General features: G+C 40.9%; 1 protein-coding gene across 2 annotated transcripts in view; it reads left to right on the forward strand.

The window, feature by feature from the left end:
* opcml (opioid binding protein/cell adhesion molecule-like) overlaps positions 1 to 17,643 on the forward strand; it is a 564,503-nt gene that overhangs the window by 506,364 nt on the left and 40,496 nt on the right. The gene's annotated exons all lie outside the window — the stretch shown is intronic.

The raw sequence follows: 17,643 nt of genomic DNA on the forward strand, positions 1-17,643 counted from the left end.
CGCGCAGCCGATCCTTTAGGCTGATTTATGGTCCCGCGTTACACCAACGCAGAGCCTACGGCGTAAGTGCGGATCGACGCGTACCATACGCCGTAGGTTCTGCGTTGTTTTAACGCGGAACCATAATTCAGGCTTTTCTCTTTCAGAACTGAGAAACGTCACCTAGTGTTGCTTAAATGTGGCCACATGAAATCAATCACTATCATTGAAACAAAGTCAAACAAGACTATATGACGTAATATTTCTAACAATAAGTGAAAGTGATGCAAATTAAAGGAGGAGAGGATGAAACATTGCAGTCCCTGCACCTACAATTTAATATAAAGGTGCTCTAATGGCCCTCCTGCTCAGAGCAGCTCATCCTGGTAAAACCAGGTAAACCCAGGTGAAACCTGGTCATCCTGGTAAAACCAGGACCAGAACATGTTCTTAGCAGATGTTCTTTGACTGGGAATCAGAGAGATGCAACGTGCACTTTCTATTTTGAAATGACACTTTTTATGTTTGTGCCACTCACTGCTTAGTAACTGTTTAATAAATACAGTTTTGGTAAATTTGACTTATTCCCCCTTTTTGCATGAAAGTTTAAAATGAGCATATATTAATGCAGTATGAACGAGAATGTTTTAATGTAGATATAGAATTATCATTGTGGTGTGATTGTAGCATCAAAGTGTTAATTCAAGGCTAAGGCAAAATATCGAGATATATATCGTGTATCGTGACATGGCCTAAAAATATCGAGATATTAATAAAAGGCCATATCGCCCAGCCCTAATAATATATAGATAATTCTTGAAGTCTTTGCTTGTCCTCAAACAATTGAGAAAATCTAAACATTTCACCTAGTGCAGAGTATGGCCAAATAAACCAGAATAATCAAAGAGCATTACTGAGATCAAATAACTTGATGGTCCATGTGTTGAAGTGAGATGCTAGACTGCCGCCCCAACCCAGTCCCTACATAGGGCGTGAGAGGCAGTGTACATAAGTAGTCCCTTCTGTCATTGGTGGAGAACCTCTTGTTCATTTAATAAAGAAAGACAAAATATCAGACTGAAGAACCAAGAAAAAACTGGTGTTTTCAACTACAAAAAGGTCCAAGAAGTAAACTGTTAAATTCATAACAATGTTTTGGAAGGAGTATCAGAAACCATTTAACAAGCTATATTTGTAGGGGAACTTCAAGGTACAGACAAGTTCACCTGGAGGAGGCAGTGGAAATTCTATTAGACGGCATCATATCTTGCATCCTGTTGGTTGGGGGAGTTTTGACAAAACATATCTGGCAAAAATCAAAGAACATGGAAAGAGAAGTTTGAGCTCAACTTGACCACAGTACATTTGAATAAGCTAATATGAATCATGAGTGCATATAGGTTTAGATATGAATCGGAGCACATGTTTGCAATCAAGAGTTTTTTTTATGCGTGTGTTTGAAGGGGCAGCCCAAACATGAGCGTGAAAACACTGACTATCCTCCCCAGAGGGTTTCACAACCACTCACACCTTGAAACAATTGACCAACATTGGGTAAACAATTTAACAGTGAAAGAGCATCTAACAATCCTTAGAAGTGACAGAAAGGTCAGTGATTAACATATGACTCCAAACTCCAACAGCTTGTGACCTCACAACTCTCCACCAGGGAATTTGAACCGACGATGCTTCCCATCTGCAAGATGAAATGTGCTGAAGAACCAAGAAAAGCAAGTACAGTTGCCCTGATTCGAGTCTTTCAGAATTCCCATAACCTTAATGACTGAGGGTCTACAGCAGCGATGTGAAACCAACTGTCGAGAATAAGATGGTGAGAGATAACCATCTTGGTTTCCCATCATCCAGCATACAGTGCCTTGCAAAAGTATTTGCCCCCCTTGAACTTTTTGACCTTTTGCCATATTTCAGGCTTCAAACATAAAGATATAAAACTGTAATTTTTTGTGAAGAATCAACAACGAGTGGGACACAATCATGAAGTGGAACGAAATGTATTGGATATTTCAAACTTTTTTAACAAATAAAAAACTGAAAAATTGGGCGTGCAAAATTATTCACCCCCCTTAAGTTAATACTTTGTAGCGCCACCTTTTGCTGCGATTACAGCTGTAAGTCGCTTGGAGTTTGTTTCTATCAGTTTTGCACATCAAGAGACTGAATTTTTTGCCCATTCCTCCTTGCAAAACAGCTCGAGCTCAGTGAGGTTGGATGGAGAGCGTTTGTGAACAGCAGTTTTCAGTTATTTCCGCAAATTCTCCATTGGATTCAGGTCTGGACTTTGACTTGGCCATTCTAACACCTGGATATGTTTTTTTGTGAACCATTCCATTGTAGATTTTGCTTTATGTTTTGGATCATTGTCTTGTTGGAAGACAAATCACCATCCCAGTCTCAGGTCTTTTGCAGACTCCATCAGGTTTTCTTCCAGAGTGGTCCTGTATTTGGCTCCATCCATCTTCCCATCAATGTTAACCATCTTCCCTGTCCCTGCTGAATAAAAGCAGGCCCAAACCATGATGCTGCCACCACCATGTTTGACAGTGGGGATGGTGTGTTGAGGGTGATGAGCTGTGTTGCTTTTACGCCAAACATAACGTCTTGCATTGTTGCCAAAAAGTTCGATTTTGGTCTCATCTGACCAGAGCACCTTCTTCCACATGTTTGGTGCTTCTCCCAGGTGGCTTTTGGCAAACTTTAAACAACACTTTGTATGGAGATCTTTAAGAAATGGCTGTCTTCTTGCCACTCTTCCATAAAGGCCAGAATTGTGCAGTATACGACTGATTGTTGTCGTATGGACAGAGTCTCCCACCTCAGCTGTAGAGCTCTGCAGTTCATCCAGAGTGATCATGGGCCTCTTGGCTGCATCTCTGATCAGTCTTCTCCTTGTATGAGCTGAAAGTGTAGAGGGACAGCCAGGTCTTGGTAGATTTGCAGTGGTCTGATACTCCTTCTATTTCAATATTATCGCTTGCACAGTGCTCCTTGGGATGTTTAAAAGCTTGGGAAATATTTTGTATCCAAAACCAGCTTTAAACTTCTCCACAACAGTATCTCGGACCTGCCTGGTGTGTTCCTTGTTCTTCATGATGCTCTCTGCGCTTTAAACGGAGCTCTGAGATGATCACGGTGCAGGTGCATTTATACGGAGACGTGATTACACACTGGTGGATTCCATTTATCATCATTAATCATTTAGGTCAACTGGATCATTCAGAGATCCTCACTGAACTTCTGGACAGAGTTTGCTGCACTGAAAGTAAAGGGGGTGAATAATTCTGCACGGACACTGTGGCAGAGTGGAGTAGCTGCAGCCACTCAGGCTGACGGGGCACAGGTGTGGCCCGTCAACCTCATCACCCTGCCAGCCTTATAAAGAGGACTGAGGAGTCAGACTGGGGCTGAAGCTGCTGGAGCTGGAAGCACGTGTGTCCTGGGTGTTGGTGAAACTGCTGTAATAAAAGGGTCTGCACGAAACTCCGTGTCTCTCCATCCTGTCGGTCGGGCCCCCGTAGCACTAGCCTTGCTACACTGGAGCCCAACGTGGGGCCCGATGGGAGGAGAGGCATGGAGCGGGCCCTGGACGCGCTCGCCCAGGCCATTGCGGACCTGGCCGCCCTGCGCTGGGACCAGGGCGGGCATCAGCTCGCTGTGTTGGCGGCGCTGATGCCCGCGGATCGACCCACCCCTGCGCCCCGCTTGAGGTTCACTGCAGCAGCGCGGGAGGGGCTGGCGGCGCCGCAGCTGAGAGGCCGGGAGGCAGAAGCTGCGGGCCGCCAAGCGACGGCTCCCGAGACGGCGGGGCCGACGGAGCGACCCATCCCGGCTCCACGCCTGAGGTTTGCCGTGGCAGCGCTGGCGGCGCTGCAGCCGACCGGCCGTGAGGCAGTCGCTGCAGGTCGCCAGGCGACGGCTCTTGGGATGGAGGCGGAGTCGGAGGCGGAGTCGGAGGCGGAGTCGGAGGCGGAGGCGGAGTCGGATGCGATGGCGGAGTCGGCTGCAGAGGTGGAGGCGGACCAGCAGGGCGGCGTGACGGAGGAGGTGGTCCTGGACACGCCAGCTCCAGACCAGGGCTGCGCCGTGGAGGAGGCGGTCCTGGAGGCGGACCAGCGGCCGACGCGGGTCCGCGTCACGGAGGAGGGGGTGGTCCTGGATGCACCGTCTGACCCGAGGCCACCATGGGTCCGGTACCGAGAGCGGCGTTATCGGCGGTCGGCCCGTCGCCGAGGACGGCCGCCCGACCGTTCCCGCTGGTCGGCCCGACGCCGAGGGCGACCTCCCGACGGTGCTCGGCGGCCGTCTGAACCAGGAAGGCCCGGGGCGCAGACGGCGGTTCCGGGCTTCCTCTCCCGCTCCGCGGGGGGGGAGTAGGCTCGGCCGGACGGACCCCGGCGCGAGTTTGGCGTTGGGGGTGTGTGGCAGAGTGGAGTAGCTGCAGCCACTCAGGCTGACGGGGCACAGGTGTGGCCCGTCAACCTCATCACCCTGCCAGCCTTATAAAGAGGACTGAGGAGTCAGACTGGGGCTGAAGCTGCTGGAGCTGGAAGCACGTGTGTCCTGGGTGTTGGTGAAACTGCTGTAATAAAAGGGTCTGCACGAAACTCCGTGTCTCTCCATCCTGTCGGTCGGGCCCCCGTAGCATTAGCCTTGCTACAGACACTTTTTCAGTTTTTTATTTGTTAAAAAAGTTTGAAATATCCAATACATTTCGTTCCACTTCATGATTGTGTACCACTTGTTGTTGATTCTTCACAAAAAATTGCAGTTTTATATATTTATGTTTGAAGCCTAAAATGTGGCAAAAGGTCACAAAGTTCAAGGGGGCCAAATACTTTCGCAAGGCACTGTACATGCACCCATTCAACTCTTATGTAGCATCAGCCGGGTCTGAAAAGTGAACATATTCCTCACAATGTATTTTTTTCTTTTTTCCAAAATATACAGTTTTGACATATGGCAAGTAAAGGGTGAGGCAAAATCTCAATTGAGAATTGAAGGACAATGATGTGAAAAACTGGAAGGTCAGACAGCTGTTGTCAACTTGTGATTAGTCTCTAACGAGTGCACTTAGTGTTTTACAGCAGAAGTCAAAGGCACGCAACATGAGGTGACATTCACTCAGGCATTGTCTGCTGACAGTTATCCCTGGGTATAGAGCAGGTGTGTGTGCAGGTGTTTGACATTAAAAAAAATGAAAGAGACAAAAAAAGGGAGATGAAGTTGCTTCAATAATTTAAATTACGTGACATGTCAGACAGTGCTTCCCTCACTTGAAAGAAGGGCTTGAATATATTCAGTCTTTCAAGATGGATGAAAGATGACAGGTACAGTTGATAATGAGTACCGATATATTACTCAAAAGTGTGGTGTCCAAAATGAAGTGGTATATTTTATTTTCCAAATACCTTCATTATTCCAATATCTCCGCATCAACAAGGATTGTTTAATCGGTTTGAATCCTTTGTGGAATGCTTTTTCAAGAAAAAAACGTCCTTGTTTCTATTGCTGGTTCCCACAGTTACATACAATAAACACAATAAACACACAAAGATACTACAGGTCACCATACTTGAATCATTTTTCTTATGTTGCACTGCCCCTTTGCAGAAGCTCAGAAGGAACAACCTGCTTTATAAAAGTTTTCATTTTGGCTTTTGGCTTCAAAGGCTTCTGGCATCAATAACAAACACACTTGGTATATCTTTGCGTCAGGGCAAAAATGTGCTTGCTGTTGCAATATAAGATGCTGACAGTAAATGCATATGAGTAAATGCTCATAAAGACGCAACAAGGTAGTGAGAAGGGAGGTTGGGGTCAGAAGGGAGGCAACAGTTCACGTTGTAAAACTTTTTTCACTTGTGAGCATACTTTCCTTTTAGTTTCTATTTTCTTAGGTTTAGGAATCAAAACCTATTAGATAGGTTTAGGAAATGGTCCCTGTGTACTTGAATACACCACTTTATGACATGAATCTATAGTATAAGAAATATTTCAGGATCATTATCTGAAAGGGAAGTATCTGAAAGGGACTGCAAGAAAATAAAAAAAATGGTAATGCTGATGATCAGTGAGAAACACCTTTTTTCTAAGTCTTACTTAGTCATAACCAACAAACAATTAACCAGCTATTAAAGTCATATCCAGTTCTGGTGTTGACCAATTCTTGTACTCAGATTAATGAGATGGGTTAAAAATTAATGAATCAAAAAATAACTATATTCAGTTTTGAAATTTGAGCCATATAAAAAAAAATTACTTCATATTGTGCACATTGAGTGGGTCTTAGCAGCAATGCGTAGTCTGGGACAACACAGTTCTCTACTGTCACAAACATCTCGCTCAGACACACTAATGATGAAGATACCTGGCATTTGAAGGCAAACATCACTGCACGAGGAATTGTGAAATTCGTGAAGTATATCACATATGCAGAGGGGGGAAAATAAAATCTGCAATGAGAACACATAGTCCAAGATAAACAATGTGTTAAAGGTTTAAAGGTTTTAAATTGGGGCAAGCAATAAGGTGAAAGAAGATACAGCAACAAACATCCATCATTTCACTCTCATGAAAACAATCAATCTGACCATACTGCATCCATTATTTTATTTTATCCAAATCCAGCAGCACTTTTTTCACTTAAACAAAAGTAGGTCAGACTAATTTGTGCGCGATTCCCACCTAATGAAGAATTCACTTGCCTTGAGACTCTCTGTGCTACATTAAACATGCAACGATTAAAAGATGAAATTAATATTTATCCAAGCCAAGCCAACCTTATTTATAAAGCGGTTTAAACACAGCTACCACTGACAACAGTGCTGAACATGGCGATTAAAATACATTAGAAAATATAAAATAAAGCCAAGTTCAAGACAAACAAGAAAAAAAACAGTAAATAAAAGCAAAAATATTGATATAAAATGAGCATCTCACATTGGGTTTAAAGTTAAGCAAAGAGCTGGGTCTTATGAGCAGATTTTAAAAAGGCCCCTGAGGAAGTCTGTCTAATGGGAGCTACAACAACTAAATCCCTGTCCCCCTTCAGCCTCCACTGTGTCCTTGACATCCAGGAGCAACTGGTCAGCTGATTTAAGTGACCAAAAGGGGGGTGCAAGTGCAACAGCTCAGACAGGGTAGGGTGGGTTGAGGCCATTGTTGTGGAATTTTATAAATTGCACAAAGTAAAGTACAGATCCTTAAAAAACTACATCGGTGAGCTCGAGATTACCAACGTTTATTTTAACTGGTGCACAATCAGGAGAGTCAGCTGCAGTACGCAGGCTGGACAGTTGAGTCTGAGGCAACATGTTGTTTGACTTCTTTTATATGGGAATGGAGGCGCTGGCGGCGCAGCAGCAGGAAGGGGGGGGGGGGGTCGCCCGCCTACTCGGTTCACGGGGGTGACGCTGCAGAGGATGAGGGCGGTGGACGGAAGCAACAAGACAACTACCACGACCTGTTCCCTGTATTCTAACTGGTGTTAATAGAAAGGGGTGGAGCTGCCATTAGATGTAAGTATGTAAGGGCAGCAAGTTGCACTTGTATAGTAAACAAGCTCAATAGCTGAAAATGCACCAATAACCAGAGTATTCTAAAAATATTGACAATATTTATTGTCCTTTTTCACATATTACACTTGGCTCAAGTGGTTTGATGCATAATCATCCAGACATAACATGATGACATCCATACACATATGTAGGTAGGATGATGGGAATTTACCTATGGTATGTCAACATAGGCTAGATAAAATCACACTAAGGTAGTTAGCTGGTAAAGGGCGTACATGTGTTGTGTTATTTCAAATGTGTGGTTTTTAATACAGGTTGGATGAATGAGGCTTCTTTCTCTGCTGTAGGGATTTTTTATGTCAGTCATGACTATTCGATTTTATTTATAGCCGCCTTTCTAGCACTCAAGGACACCGTACATAAGACGGAAACAAATAATAAAACTAAATACCATAGAATGACATACCCTTCAAAAGACGAATTCCTTGAAAGGTCCCTCCAGTCAAAATGTATCTTAAGACTTTTTCTTTTTCTCTCTTCCTACCTCGAATGATGACTGGGGTCGTTCATGTGGATTTCACATATTTTACTGCATTTTCTAGCATACATTTTTTTCTGATGCTCCACTGACCGTCTAAAGTTTACCAACACTGATGGTAGATTAACTTTGAATTGATGAGTTTTGTTGGATGCTCAGGAGAAATCAAATCTGCGAAAGGAACCAGAAATACAATGTTTTTTTTCTAATGAGTTACAATGTACATGACACCTGGTTCACCCCTTGGAACATGTTGAAGTACAAGTACATTTCAGTGCTGAAACCAGTTGTCCATTGCAAGTATATCATTCTAGAGGTACAACGACGGTTACTGACCCAGCACACATAAGTAAAATTCTGTGTTCTCTTGACATAAAAATAAAGAGTAGTAGTGTATAGGATATAAATTGTGGTTTTGTTATTTGGGTGTGAGGACATATCACAAGTCTGGGCAACTCATTCTAAATTTGATCTAATATTGTGCTCAAAGCCCTAGTGATGATACCGATAGAATATCTGGATAGGCAGTTTTAACTCTAAAATGAGCTCACCAGCTTATAATATAAAAGTCTAAACAATTTCAAAGAATGATAAACAAATTGTAACATATTTTTTCTGTTGTTCCGTTTATCAATTATTCAACTATCTGCCTGTTTCTCATGTGTGACTGAATGACAAGTACCTGAGGAGAGGAGAAGATCTGCTCAGCAAAGCCATTAAAGGATTATTTGCATTAGACTGCAACCGCTATGAATCTATGAGGAAACAAGGTATTATTTTTCAGCTTTTACCACTGAAACTTTTTATTGCTTTCTTCTTGTTCTTATGCTCTTAATGCTGTAAACATGACACTTGAACTCAGAGTTGGGAAGGAAGCGTCATTTTAGAGTGCTGTGTTTGCAAGCAGAAATGGTTTATGTATTTGTGTGTTTTCATGCCTAAGTTTTAAAATATGCAAAGTTAAGCATCCCATGAGGACAAAGTATATGTGGTGAACCAATTTATTAACCCATGGTAGTTGATAGTCAGAAACAAATGTTTGAAGAAGTGGTAATAAACAAACAAAACTAGCTGACTTTGGCAGAGGAAAATGATGTATTTGGTAGTCATCATCAACTTAGTATGTTGCGACTAGTCTTAAGACTTTTAGATGTTGGTTTTTTGTTTTGTTTTAGAGGGTTTTTTTAGACGTGAAAACACTGTTTCTACTCGTTATTGTCTCATTGAAAGGTGTTTTTTGTCTTTAAAGAAGTAAAGACACCTGGAAAAACAGGGTCCTATTAGAATAATGCAAAACTTCAGGTAACCAACAGATTAGATCAGTTTAACCCTTGTGCTTCTCGCTAATTCACACACGTCTGGGAACCCTCTAGCCAGAAACTTTATATGCACAAAAAACTGCTATAAAACTAGGAAAAACTAGTCCATGCATTCATGTTTAATAGGCTTGATTATTGTAACAGCAGGTTTGCCCTAAAAACTCCTAAAAACTCAGTTAGACAACTGCAGCTCATTCAGTACATTTACATGCAGCAGTTTTCGGTTTTCTGATCGTATAAGACATTGTTCGGACTTTTCCTCTGGGGGGCATTCACCCGGAAGTGAAAGGAGACGCGTTTCATGTTACGTCAGATACAGGAGCTAAACATTTTAAGATTTATGGAAACATGGAGCTTTTTCAAAAAATTGCGAAAGAGATGGCAGACGCAGGCTTCATCAGGACACCGGAGCAGATCAAAATAAAGTGGAAGAATATACGGAAGGCGTACATTGGCGCCAAACAGAACAACTCTAGAAGTGGACATGATCCGGTCAGAAAACTTGTGACTTGCTTCCACTCAAGCCCATAAGAAAGACTGCAGGACATCTTCTAGTTCCAGCATAAGTGCTGAAGCATCGGTATTATTAACTTTTATGCTTGCCAGATGTTGAGTTTTACCAACATCCATTACCAAGTAGGCCTACCATTCATAATTTTGTCCTCCTCTGGCTGGTGGCTTCATTAATGTTTAATGAAAACACTCTTTTTGAGCTTCTCTGACAGCCGTTCTTTTAAACTCTGGTGCTGTGTCCACCTGTCAAGTCTCCCGTTTTGGCTGGGAAACTACCGTATTTTACCCCTCTTTCCCGCCTTCCTCCCGTATTAGTATTTTCCCGTAAATTTCCCGTTTTATAATATAATAATTTAAAATCTGATCTCTTTGCTGCATGTAAACGTACTGAGTCAGAACTATGCTGCTCGAGTCCTCACTAAGACCAAAAAAGTTGACCAAAATCAGTCCAGCTCTGAGGTCTTTACACTGGCTGCTTGTCCATCGGAGGACTTAAAAGTCCTGATGCTGGTCTATAAAGCTCTGAATGGTTTAGGACCATAATACATCAGTGACCTCCTGACCCAGTATGAACCTTCCGGACCCCTCGGGTCATCTGGATCTATTTTTTTTATCAGTTCCCTGAGTCAGAATCAGACATGGAGGAGCTCCACTCAGCTTCCATGCTCCACATGTCTGAAAAAAAGCCTCAGATGAGCTGAAACACTCAGTTTATTTAAGTCCAGGTGGAAGACACACCTGTTCTCAGCTGCATTTGAATAAAGATCCAAACCTGCACTGATACTTTTAAGCTTGAGTTTCAAAACTTGATATTTATGGAGATAAAAAGTAGAACAAAATATTGATGTATGTTGAGTTGGTAGCAGTTTTCTTGCTTGAACAATTTTGGCTTTAGGGTCCTCAGAGGGTGCTGAGTGTCAGAAGTATATGATAGACATGTAAGAGTAATTGACAAAAAAAGAACATTCAAAAATCCATGCCATTAGCTGTAACACAGCCATAATACACACTAAATCAAGAAAGAAAATAACAATATATATATAACAGTCCTGAGAAGTCCTTCAGACATTTTATAGACAATGGATTGTCAGTTTCACTGTTACTGGGACAGAAACCAGTAAGCCCCATTAGTTGTCCACCCAACACATTATCATCCCTCTTGTGGTTCAATAACACCTTCAAAAAATGTCTTCCTGATGAAAGGGATCATGACTTGTTAAAACAATGATCTATTTTTTCTCATCCACTTAAATACTATTTCCACCTCCTTTATACTGACCCAAATAAGCAAACAATCATGATTTAGCCAAATGTATTTTAGAAGTACCATTCCAAAAGACATCTGGAAAATAAAGGCATCTCCTCTCTCATAAAAAGTCAATTAACCTGCTTACCAACATGCAGTAGTGGGCAAACCTTCCATGCATACACTAATTCTCTGACAGATAACTGTGAGCTTTGTGTGACAAACTCTGTAATCCAATTTGTTTTGCGTTTAACACTTCCCTCAATTACACAGCTGTTGTTTCTAATAATTTACAATTTTTATTTGCTTGGTGACTGCTAAATAAGATTACATTGCAGCATCATTAACTGTACAACATAGTCTGCCTGGCCATTGTAGTGATTCATGATTAATTTCCCCATTTGCACAATTGACCTCCTGCTCTTCTCAATGTTTGCAATGTTTTATTGGAAATAAAAACAAGAACACAAAAATGAAATGGGATGGACAGATTTGTTTGTGTGCGTGTGTGTTTTCACTTTTATGTGAGAGGTCATATCATTTATCCCTACTGATTAAGTCCTACAAGAACAGGGATTAAAACAGTAACATTTACAGTCCATTTGACTGCTGTTTGATTGTTGCTGCTTTCCTATTTTTAAAATTGACTCATTAGTTCAGAACCTTGAACATCTGCTGCTCAGTTTGTCGTATTGTGTGATGAATAAGATATAATACATTAACTGTAGCTAATAGTTTTACTCATTTCAATTCAATAATAATGATGGATAACTGTATAATCAATCTCCATCGGGCAGCCAAACAATAAAGTTCAAATATTTTCTGAAACCTATCAAAATAAGCATGGTCACTTGTAGCTCATTCAACTAAATTTGAAATTAATTGGACTGAATGATGAAACTATTTGTGGTATAAATTACATGAGAAAAAAATAACAAAAATACCAAATAAAAACATAATACAAATGACAGTTCAAAGTTTCAAAGTGTAGCAGAGATCGTTTGCTAGTAGCTTAGCAATATCTGATGTGATGATGTGCACACCTGAGAAGTGGAACAGACAAACCTTTTTCACTAGACCGCATGGACAGAAACTCACACTCAATGGTTCAATAGTAATGGCTGCATTAATGCACCTCCAAAATAACATGTCCAAATTTACAAGCTTCTGCTGTTAACAATATTTTATTCTTGCTGCTCTGCATGCAGGCTCTTTCTGCCTGTACTGTCTGAAATCTGTGAAGATGAGTGGTGCAACCTGGAATATGTTTCTGTTACCATGCTTCTTATTCCCAAATTCAAGACACTCCAACTGTGTCTTAATCAGCACTAACCGGTGCAATCAAGGGCAAAGGTAGTGTAATCAATGTAATCATTGTATTCTGTTTTTTGCTCCTGATCCACATCTTATGTTACCTTATCAACTTGTCTGAATTTTGGTGAATTACTTGGTGTTTGGCAAACTTAATAACCTTCTCCCATGTGTAAACCTAATTTTCATCATATCAGATTTAATCCGTTAACTACATAAGCATCATAAATAAACCCCTTTGCAAAGCTAGAATGGCATATTTTTCATCATTGATAGCAGATAATAGAAAAAACCCACATTTTCTGTTCCGCACTGTAGCCAGGCTGACAAAAAGTCACAACTCTGTTGAGCCATGCATTCTTGCAGCTCTCACTAGTGAGGACTTTATGAGCTTCTTTAACAGTAAAATGATCAGAATTAAAGAAGACATCAACCAGGTCCACCCGCCAACCGCTGTGGGCGTTTCTTTAGCTTCAGTGACTTTCTCAGGTCCTGATCTGACTCTAGACTGATTTTTTGTTCTTATAGACCTCCTTGAGCTGAAAATGTTTTCTCTCTTTTCGGTACGTTGACGTTGGATCAGTTCAACCTATCCATATCCCTAAAATTAAGGACTTGTTCCACATGTTTTTAAGCTAGCAGTAATTTAACCTTTACTCAAAAAACCCTCTGTTGACCCAGACATACTGGCAAAAAATAGATCAATTTCCATTTATATCTAAAATTCATGCATGTTGATGGGTTTAATGGGACCATTCCAGACTGGTTTAAATTAAAACTATCTGACAGATTCCAGTTCGTTCATGTTAATGAAGTTTCGTCTGCTCAGACGAGGGTATGCTACGGTGTCCCGCAGGGTTCAGTGCTAGGGTTGGTATTGTTCAGTTTGTACATGCAGCCATTGGGAAGTATTATCCAAAGCCACAGCATAAATTTTCATTGCTATGTTGATGATACACAGCTGTATTTGTGAAGCCAGATGAAACAGAACCATTAGCCAAACTTCAGACATGTCTTAAGGACATTAAAGACTGGATGTCCCCTAGCCTTTCTCTTTTAAATTCTGATAAAACTAAGGTTATTGTTGTTGGTCCTGAACACTTATTTTCATCAGGATTTGTCATTTAAACAGCATATTAATCAGGTTTGTAAGACAGCATTTTCCAGACATATTAGGAGCATCCTTTCCCAGAGTGGTGCTGAAAAAGTAATTCACACGTTTTTAACTTCTAGATTTATGTAATGTATCATTAGCAGGGTGTCCAAGTAATTCCCTGAATATCCTCCAGCTGAACCAAAATGCAGTAGCGCAAACACATTGCTGTGTCTTATGATAGAGCTCTCCATTCTCAGAGCACAGGTTTACTTGTAGTTCCTACAGTATCCAAATGTAGATTTGGAGGACGGGCCTTCTACTATCAGGGATCATTACTGTGGAACCAACTTCCAGTTTGGGTTAAGTAGGCTGACACCACCTCCACCTTTAAAACCAAACTTAAAACTTTTGTGTTTAGTAAAGCTTATAGTTAGTGTAAAATCTAGTGTGTTAGAGCCAGTACTCATACTGTAGTTGCAGCTACAGGACAAGACTAAAGCAGCTCGTCTTAAACATAGCTTCATCCTCAATATGCCGCTATAGACCTACACTGCAGAGGTACACCAATATGATCCATTGAGTGGTGCCCCTCACCCTTCTTCACTTTCCTTTCTTCAGATCGATCCAGTTCGAACATAAATAACTTTGTATTTATGTTTTGTATTGTTTCCTTTATCTTGTTTTTATGAAAAGGCACATTTTTTATCCTTTTGCTTGGTTTTAATATTTTGTGTTTTTAGTCTACTGATGTTTTAACTTATTTTGATTCTTATCTTGGTGCCGTCCTTCTTGTTCTTTGTTCTTTTAGCCAAAGCTGTTGTCACTTTATCTTATCCTGTGTTGTTGAGTGTATGGTTTTAGATTGTATGATGAGGCACTCACTGTGAACCAAATTTACCCAAGGGTACTATAATAAATCTATCTATCTATCTATCTTATTATTTACTGTAGAAGTATCATCAGCCTCATCTGCTGCAAGTCTGAAATGAGTGAAACACAGGAAAACACACAACGGGTGCCAGGCCTGGCTTGCGTGCAAAATTTGGTGACTTTTGGGGCACGTTTAGGGGGGCAAAAAGGCCCTCATTTCGTTGGAAGAAAAACAAGGATAAAAACGAGAAAAACTAAAATTGCTACAGATACAGTGTTAATTGATCTTAATTCATTTCTAAGGCTGGTTCAGTGAAGACCTTTTCAATGAAAAGCTGTTCACCTACAAAAGGTGATGTAATAGTTATATTCTAGGTCTATTTTTCAACATTAAACCCTGCTGCAAAGTTTCAAGGATGCAGCACATAAGAACTCACAACGTCATAAGTACACTCTGTTCTTAAGATATTGTCTTCCTTTTCTTTGCTACATGCATTGTACTATTCATCTTTTACTGTTAAAAGGAAAATATATATAATATTTCATTTAGAAAAGGTAAACATCAAACATGATGGAGACCGAATGTACACTCTTCAAAAGAAAATTGAACTATCAGAGTATAGCATCAGGTCAATTAAATTCTGGGATATTGATCAGGTCAGTAGCAGAGGGAGTTGTTAATCAGTTTCAGGTGCTTTAGTGTTAATAAAATTCACAACATGGACAATAAAGACACGAATGGTTTCAGAAACCACAATCTTTTTTCCCCTCATCTTTTCTGACTGTTTTCAACTAGATTTACATTTGGCTAGGGTCAGGGTCACTACTGGTAGCATGAGGTGATATCTTGACTGTACATAGGTTGACCAGGCAGTCATCCAGGACACCTAATCAATATGTGCCAATGCCAGAAGGTTTGCTGTGTCTTAGCACAGTCTCGAGAGAATGGAAGAGACTCCAGGAAACCTAAACAGAGGGCCCTTAACCCATTGTTAGGGCCGGTATCTGCTCCTCTCTACAAGGAAAATCAGGATGAGCACTGCCAGAGCCCTACAAAATGACCTCCAGCAGGACATGAATGTCTCTGACCAGACAGTCAGAAATAGACTTCAGGACAGTGGCCCGAGGGCCCAACTTCCTTAGCAGGGCCCTGTACTAAGTCATGACTTGTGGAGGTCAAATTGCCATAGAAAACCAGAATTGGCAGGTCCACTATTAAGTAGATGAGAGCGGGTTCATGCTGAGCATGTGTGAGGGATATGAAAAGGACTGGAGAAGCTGTGGAAAACGTTATGTTGCTTGTAATATCCTTCAGCATGACCAGTATGTGTGTGTGAGGATCTTAAAGTAGCAGGCAGACACAAGTGCAGAGTTAATGAAGTAGGATTTAATACAGAAATCACAGTGCGTAAAGACGCACGCAGGGACACAGGTAAGTCGTGTAGACCAACAATCATAAGACATGTGAACAAAACAATAGTACACAAAGTAGAGATGCACCGATCGATCGGCAACCGATCAGGATTGGCTGATAATCGGTTTTGATCGGAGTTCTCGAAATAATAGTTCAAAGCAGGCCGATCCAATGACGTTTACAAAGAACAAATTGCTGCCCGCGCCTGCATTCCCACATCTCAGACCGAGGTGTCCTAAGGTGGCGTGATAGTCTCTAGAAGGGGGCGTGACAGTCTCTACAAAACATCAACACTGAAAATGCAAGGTCCAAAGGAAATACCCCGAGGAGGAATTTTACAAAAGAATTTCAACACAACGAAGCTGATTAGACAAAGTTGGCTGCCGCTAAGGCAGATAAAGAAAAGTAGTGTGCAGTAACGCCGCTAACTGTAACAGAGACCTATAAACGACAGCAACAACAGCAGGAAGAAGAAAGAACTACATCGTAAGGTAATGGGTTCATATGCCTTGATCATCAGCCACTTCCTTTTGTAGAAGATACCGGGTTTAAACGCATCGTTAGCAGCTTGGGTCCACAGTATGCGCTTCAGAGTCGTAAATATTTCACTGATGAACGGAGTATATACCAAACTAGTATATCTCTCATATACTTATCGCAAAATCTTCACTGTCTATTAATAGTTTTAAACAGAGATTGAAGACCAGCCTTATTGACCAAGCGTCTAGAAGTGCTTCCACTTAATGTGGACTCACTTCTGCACGTGCACACCGAGAAATTGTCTGTTTATATCCATCTTTTTTGAACGCTGTTTTTTTTTGTTTTTTTGTTTTTTTGTTCTTGCTATTATTTCAATACAATGTATTTTTCCTGGTGAGAACTTTGAATAAGCCCATTTAGGGCTTCCTTTCTCACCTGCACATATTTTCATGTTTTTTTATGTTTATTTAAACTTTTGTACCGTTTTTTTTATGTTGTGCAAATAAACAAATCGAATCAAATCAAATATACAGTCACATCCACAGCTTTACGCAGGACGACAGTTGTGTCAGTCGCCTTCACGAGTGACATTTGGAGTTCTAGTGTGAAGAGTTGTGCCTCACTCACAAGAGTTTCATGGGTCACACGCGGCGGATGCTATCGCTAAAGCTTTCACAAAGCTTTCATAATAACATTTTTCCACAGGAAAACTAAGGTTGTTTACAACTTGTATCAACTCTAAGAGGGCGACATGCAGTACTCGAGTTGAGGGGGGATGAGGGGGGATGGCATCCCCCCTGAAATAAAAACAGTCAAAATCATCCCCCCTGTAAAACTGCCATCCCCCCTTTCCATCCCTTATGTCATTTCATCAATGAATGTGGTTTTACTGCTATTTCAACATTTAAAGTCATCACCAGAAAAATAACTAAGGCTATTTGACAATTTTTACCCGTTTCAAGTAAATTTTCACTAAGTAGAAAAATCTGCCAGTGGGACAAGATTTATCTTCTCATCACAAGCAAAAAAAATCCTGTTCCACTGGCAGATTTTTCTACTTATTTTAACTGAAAATCTACTTGAAACAGGTGAAAATTGTTGTTTTTTCCAGTGATGAGTCTTGTTTTAAGTGTAATGAGATTTTAACTTTTTAACTAGAAATAAGACAAATATTCTTGTTAAGATTTTGAGTTTTTGCAGTGATCCATTTTACTTATCCTGTGAAGGACAGAGTCATATTGATAAGTTCAGAAAACTGTTTTTTATTGTTGTGTTTTGATGTATTTGATGTAAGCCCAGTGGATATTTAAAGCTTACAGAAGGCTGCATTTAACTGCTGCTA

Source organism: Cololabis saira, chromosome 14 (genome assembly GCF_033807715.1).
Source record: "Cololabis saira isolate AMF1-May2022 chromosome 14, fColSai1.1, whole genome shotgun sequence".
Taxonomy (NCBI): domain Eukaryota; kingdom Metazoa; phylum Chordata; class Actinopteri; order Beloniformes; family Belonidae; genus Cololabis; species Cololabis saira.